Source organism: Sylvia atricapilla, chromosome 13, assembly GCF_009819655.1.
Source record: "Sylvia atricapilla isolate bSylAtr1 chromosome 13, bSylAtr1.pri, whole genome shotgun sequence".
NCBI classification, from domain to species: Eukaryota; Metazoa; Chordata; class Aves; order Passeriformes; family Sylviidae; genus Sylvia; species Sylvia atricapilla.
In genome coordinates this window covers 10,571,558-10,577,696 of record NC_089152.1, presented here as the reverse complement: position 1 = coordinate 10,577,696, position 6,139 = coordinate 10,571,558, and positions in this window count along the sequence as shown.

Sequence of the window (6,139 nt, the reverse complement as noted above, 5' to 3'; positions counted from 1 at the left end):
GGCCCGGCGGCCCCCGGGGGGCGCCTCGCAGCCAATCGCCGCCCGCCGCCGGCTCACGCGCCCTCGGCGCGCGGGGAGCGGGGGGGCGGGGGGAGAGGGGGCGCGAGGGACCCTCGGGGTGGTGCCCAAAATGCCCCAAAATGCCCCAAAATGCCCCGGAATCCCCCCGGAATCCCCCCGGAATCCCCGCTCTGCGGCCGTTCCTCCTGCGCGGCGGCGCAGGCAGAGCCAAGGGGCCGGGCCCAGCCGGAGCCGGGACCGCGATGCCTCCCAGGCTGCCCCGCCGGCCCCAGGGAAAGGACAGGCTTGTCCCTGCCCGGCAGCTCAGCTCCAGCCCCGGGAGGAATCCCCCTCAGGCAAAGCGGCTACCTCAGGCACTGAAAGAAGGAGGATGCGTTTATTTTACTCACTGAAAATGTCAGGGCCCCCAGCACGAGTTGCCTCGGCTCCGTGTGGGGCTTCGACACCCGGGGCAGCGTGGCGGGGAGAGAAATTCAGCACCACGGGGTCGGAGGAGAGGAAAACCTCGGGGCCTAGCTTCCCTCCCTTCGCCCAGGCGTTTTCTCTCGCCAGACTGTCGATGCTGAGTTCACCTCCCTCACGCTCTCAGTGGTGCCGGCCTCATTCTCTGCCCGCGTTCAGGGCTATGAATCAGCTGCCGGTGGATGAGGAGAGGCCGCGCTGCCCATTGCCCTGCCCCGGAGAAAAGGACGGCTTCCCTGTGACGGAGAGAGAGCTCATCACAGCCATGCCGTGGTTTTACCTCGTGTATGAAAACCGGTATTGATCCTAAAGATGCAATGGTTGCTACAATAAGGTATGGGGGGAAAAAAACCCAGTCTAGACTCTTTTAGTGAAATATGGCTCAAAGAGGAAGTGGTTGCTTTGAAAGAACCCATTTTGGTGAGGATGGCTCAGACTGCTCACAAAATCAAACCCAAAGGCAAAACCTGGACCAGCCGCAAGTTACAAGGAATGACTAATTTCTCATAAAGCTTTAATGATGGCTTTGAGCACAAAAGAACAGAAAATTTCAGAAGTGATTAGCAGCACTATTGATTGCACATAAAGCACAGAAACTCTCTTAGCATGAACGTTCTTCTTTCATTTCAATACCACACTGGAACATGACATCAACATGGCTGGAAGGAAAACTGGGATGGAGAGGCCATGAGGTGAGGAGGAGGGCCTGGAGTGCAAACTGTTCTTCCCATGAAGGGGACAGAGAGGACCAGCATTCAGGGAGACGCTGATGCCCCTGATACCCTGAGATGCAGGTTTCCATATTGAGGAGCATCCCAGATTTGTCCTTTTTTTTTTTTTACTGCCACAAAAACCATGCAAACAGACAAGCCAAATTTCCTCTTTATGCAAGATCAGCCTTACCATCCTTCCTACCTTTTCTCTGAGCACACAGCAAGGGTCTTCTTGCTTCACAGCAGCCCCTTGGCATAAATGACAGCACCAGGAAAATATGACTTGGTGGCCACGACAGGCCTCAGGTAAGATTAGTTCATGGCTGTGGGCTGCCTCTGGCCCATGGTGGTCCTCATCTCTTGAGCCTGCCTGCCTGCTGCTTTTCCTCAGGAGGAAATCTGAGCCTTCTTTACCTGTGTGAGCAAGAAAATGGTCAGGTGGGGTCTCTGCTGGGCCTGCAGATGCAATCCCCTCCACATTCCACTGCAGCTAACACGAGCTGGCAGGTGAAAAGGGTTAATGGGGCGGGATTTAAATGTGTGTTGTGAAAGAGACATTTTCAAGAAAAATAATAATGCAACAGCCTGTCCTTCACTAATCACCATGAGCTTTGTCTCAAGCCCTGCGTGGCACCAGCATCTGCTGCCCCATGGCCAAAGCCTTGCTGCCCTCTCAAGGTGCTGGGGGGGCTCAGGGTGGTTCCTGCAGAGAGGCAAGGGAGGCTGGTACTTCACCCAGCATTTCTCTGCTCACAGGCACCAGCAACTGTGATCACAGTGTGGGAGGTGAAGAATAGCTGTTGTTTTACTGCAGGTTCCAGAGAAAAGTGCAATTGTGACATGCTCTGTTTCAGCAGTGATCAAGAAATACAAGCTCAGGAGCAGAACCCCCTTGGACAATGCTGCAAAGAGCAGCATTGTCCAAGCAATACCAGCCATTGTGGGGAGGGAGAGGAGGAAAAAGAAAAATGCCATGCCTTTATAAATTAAAAAGCTTTTTTTCTCAAGGCTAAAAACAAGATTTCTGTTTAAGATACTGGGAAATCAGCCTCTAACCAGCACAGAGAACAAAGCTCCTTTAAGCACTGGTGAAACTGAGCCTTCAGCCTTGTCTAAAAGGAGCCTGTGTTTCTTGCTCACAGCTCGAGTTCCCTGTTGCTCACTGTGCTCAGGGCTCCCCACCCTCCAGCTCCCTGCCCTCCCTTGCTGCTGCCCCAGCAGGACACAGGGGAAAATCATTTTGCCCCTCACAAAACTGACAAAGGGCTGTGCCACTCGTGTTCCCTCAAGCTACATGGGAATGCCCTAACACATGGGAATGCACAGTCAAGAGCTGAAGCCTCCCTCAATCACTCTTACCCTTCACACCCCGAACAGTGTCTCAGCCTCTAATGTGCCGTGTGAGGAGCTGCTGTGAGCAGCCCCCAGTCAGGTGTAGTCAGAGGGGACAGGAGCCTTGGCAGGTGTAGCCACAGCCATGGGGCAGCGCCATGACTTAGGAGCAGTTAAACAGCTACAGCCACTTCTAGCAGCCCTCTGAAAGAGCTGCAGAGCAGGAGGCAAGACAGCAGCAGCCACGTCCCCAGCATCACCACGGGCAGCCCATCTGGCAGGAAGCAGCAGGGTCGGCCGGGAACCTCGGGCACCCTTGGGAGCAGCCCCATTGCACATCTGGGGCTGCGGGATCACGCCTCCAGCAGACATTGACTGGAGCACCGCACCCTCTCCTTGCCTGCAGGGGCCGGGACAGGGCACTCAGCACTCGCCGGGGACAGGAGAGCTCACGGCGACTTGGGGACCAATGGAGAGGAGAGGAGAGGAGGCAGCTCAGCAGCCTCACACCGGCAGTGTGGGGGCAGCACGGGAGAAAAGCTGTCACCCACCTGCAGAGCACACCCGAAAAGCAGCTGCATCTTGCAGGAGCCCCGAGGAGGCCATTATTGCTGCTTGCAACCAGTACAACAGAGCTTGGCCTTTCTGTTACAATATGGAGTAAACAAGGGACTTTTTTCCCTTTATAAATAGCAACAGCAGTTACCTCACGCTGAGGTGCACCAAGCTGATCTGCCTTCCTTCCTCATTGACACGCCTGGCTGATGCTGGCAGAAATCAGCAAATTGTTACAGAATGACAGGAAAATCCCCTGGCAGGTATCGACATGGTGGCAGCTACCTCTGGAAAGCCTGAAGCAGCTGATTCCCACTAGAGAAAGTCACACACAGAAACTGTTTTATTTCAATTGAGACAAATTTATTTTCCCACATGTTGAATCGTTCTCACGGTTTTATCTCCTACTGTTGTTCTGAATGAGATAAAACCAGATGTATTTGACAACTGCAGCCCCTCCTACTTTCCAGGAGAGTCAAAGAGGGTTTGCTTGGGCTAAAAACACAGGAATCAGACCTACTGGGTCGGAGGAGGACAAAGGCCCCTGGATACAAAAATCAGATATTTTAGTGCGTTTCTCCTAGCTAATCCCAGAAACCATGTTCTAGGGCGAAAACGTCAAGTTGCAATTTCTCTTCTTGGGCACCAAGCTATGTTTAGCTCAGCCCAACTTCACCACTCACAGCAACATTGCTCTTTCCAAAACTCCAAGACAACAATAAGTGCAGTGGGACAAGGCAGCAGAAGGCAGGGCTGCTCCTCCCGGGCAAAGCTCCTACCCTTGCAGCTGAGCAGGATGGATGGAAGCACCCAGCCTGCTGTGCAACAGGGCTGAGCTGGATGTGCTCCATGCACTCCGTTTTTGTATCCTCTTTGCCTGGCAGGACTACCACCTCCTCCTTCCAACACTGCTGGACTTTGTTGTCTTGTCACCCACGACAGTCCCAGAGCTCAGGGGAAGAGAAACAAGATGGAGAGTCCTGCACAAAAGCCCAAAATTCAGTCTAAACATCACTCAAGAGCCAGCAGAGAGCCAGTCCTTGCAGCTCTGAGGGAAAGCAGCCATCAGAGATAAAGAGGTGAGAGCTCAACATGGGAGGAGAACACAGCATGGGAGACCTGTGCTACAGCTGTCCTGTCTCCAAGGTGCATGGTGCCAACCTCTGCACGTTCAACAAGGATGTACCCAAAACAGAGGAGCTAGTGAGAGCTGCTGCAAGCCATCAGAAAACTCCACACCGCCCTAGCCACTGCTTTCTGAAAGGATCTGCAGGCTGGGAGCCCAAACATACATTCAGCAGCACTTGCTGGGCTCCGTCAGCACTGCTTTGCTCATGAGCAAAACCCAGCATCAGCTGGTGTCTGGTGTGCCACAAAGTCTTCAAAGTAAGAACAGTGACTGGATCCAGGTCTGAGCACAGCCCACAGCAGGAGGAATAAAAAGAAAAATTTCTAGTAGCCTAAAGCTTTCTCTCAGCAGAATTACCCATCACATGAAACAAGTTTCAGCAAGAGCATCACCAAACTACTGTCAGCTCCGAAGGAAGCTGGGAGCAGTCATGCTTTACTAGCATCACAGGGCTTGGCATCCTCGTGGTACCAGGCAGGGATCTGTCATTTCCTGCAATTATCTTTAAAGCTGTATTTTTGTAGGGCAATTCACTAGCCCTTACTAGAAAATAAGTCCCGCAACAGGGTTGATCTTCTCTCAGTGTCTCCTTAGGTGTGCAGAGGAGACCCAAGGAAACACTGAATGAAGTGCCCTTGTTCAGCATCTGCCACTTCTATACTTGGATGTTTGCCTTTAACTTGGAAAAATCAGAAAGTAAACCTTGACATGGGGGCATTTCCAATCCCTTCTTTTTGTTAATTCACTCTTTTCCTCTACAGTTAACATTCCTCCACAAGGAAAGCTTTCCAAGAGCTACTTCTTGCCTTTGTAAAAAAACAAAAACAAAAAACAAAAAAACACCCTCACCTCTCCAGTGCTCACCTATTTGTCAATACAATCAATGGCAGAAGGGACACTTACCATCTCAGCTGCAGACAGGAAGTCCCCAAGAGCTTGAAACGGCACTCTGGGGCAGAATCCATCTGCAGACATAGCCTTCCCCTGCAGGAAAAGCATTGTAAGGAGTTTAATGCTCTAAATATATATTTAGTGCTCTTTTCCCTGAGAGATGCCACTTAACAGGAAGACTTCCACTACAATTTTTTTGAAAACTGTACAGAACCCCCAAATGTTTCAAGAGTGACAACACTGATCATTGCTTCATATCTCTGCAAGAAATGAGTAACTTAATACAGCAGTAAAAAGCCTTACAGAAGCACGAAGTTGTTTTAAATTTGGCGTGGACAGACATTAACTTTCCCTGTAAACACAGGCTGAATTGCTGCGGGTGTGAGCAGCGCTGCTGCAGCCCCCAGAGTCTCCAGGGGGAGCCAAGGACAAACACAGCTCCCCATAGGTAACTCTGGGACGTGCAGGTTATTTCAAGCCCATTTCCCTTTGCAGAAGAACAAGTCTGTTATCAGTGTTACATGATGATTAAATTCCTCACTACTCACTAAGGCTGTATCCCTGGAAAACACCACAGGAGAGAGCTGGGAGTTCTCATGGTGCCCAGGCAGACTCCCCACACATCTGCCTCACGTGGGAGCTCCCCAGGCTCTATGGAAAACTCCTTTAACACTCAGAGCTGCAGGGCTGCAGCTGGGGCCAGGAGCTGCATTCCAGCTTAGCTTCCCTGCATCTACTAACTCATAAAAAACCCCCAAGGTAAACAGCCTGCAGCTGGCATCAGCTCCTGTGGGGTGGGTTGGTTTTGCCCAGTTGGGTTTTAAAAAAACCCCCACAACAATAAACGAAAAAAATCAATAGAGCCCTGTGTTTATTCACAATGATCTTAAAAATCTAAAAAGCAAGTCCAAGGAGCTGTCATTTTGCTCAGTGCAGTTTGACTTACTGGGGTCTTTCCACACATTGTGGACACAGAGACTGAGAAGATCCCAGCCCTATAAACCAGGCTGCTGTGGGAGCGCAGGCAGGGCCAGAG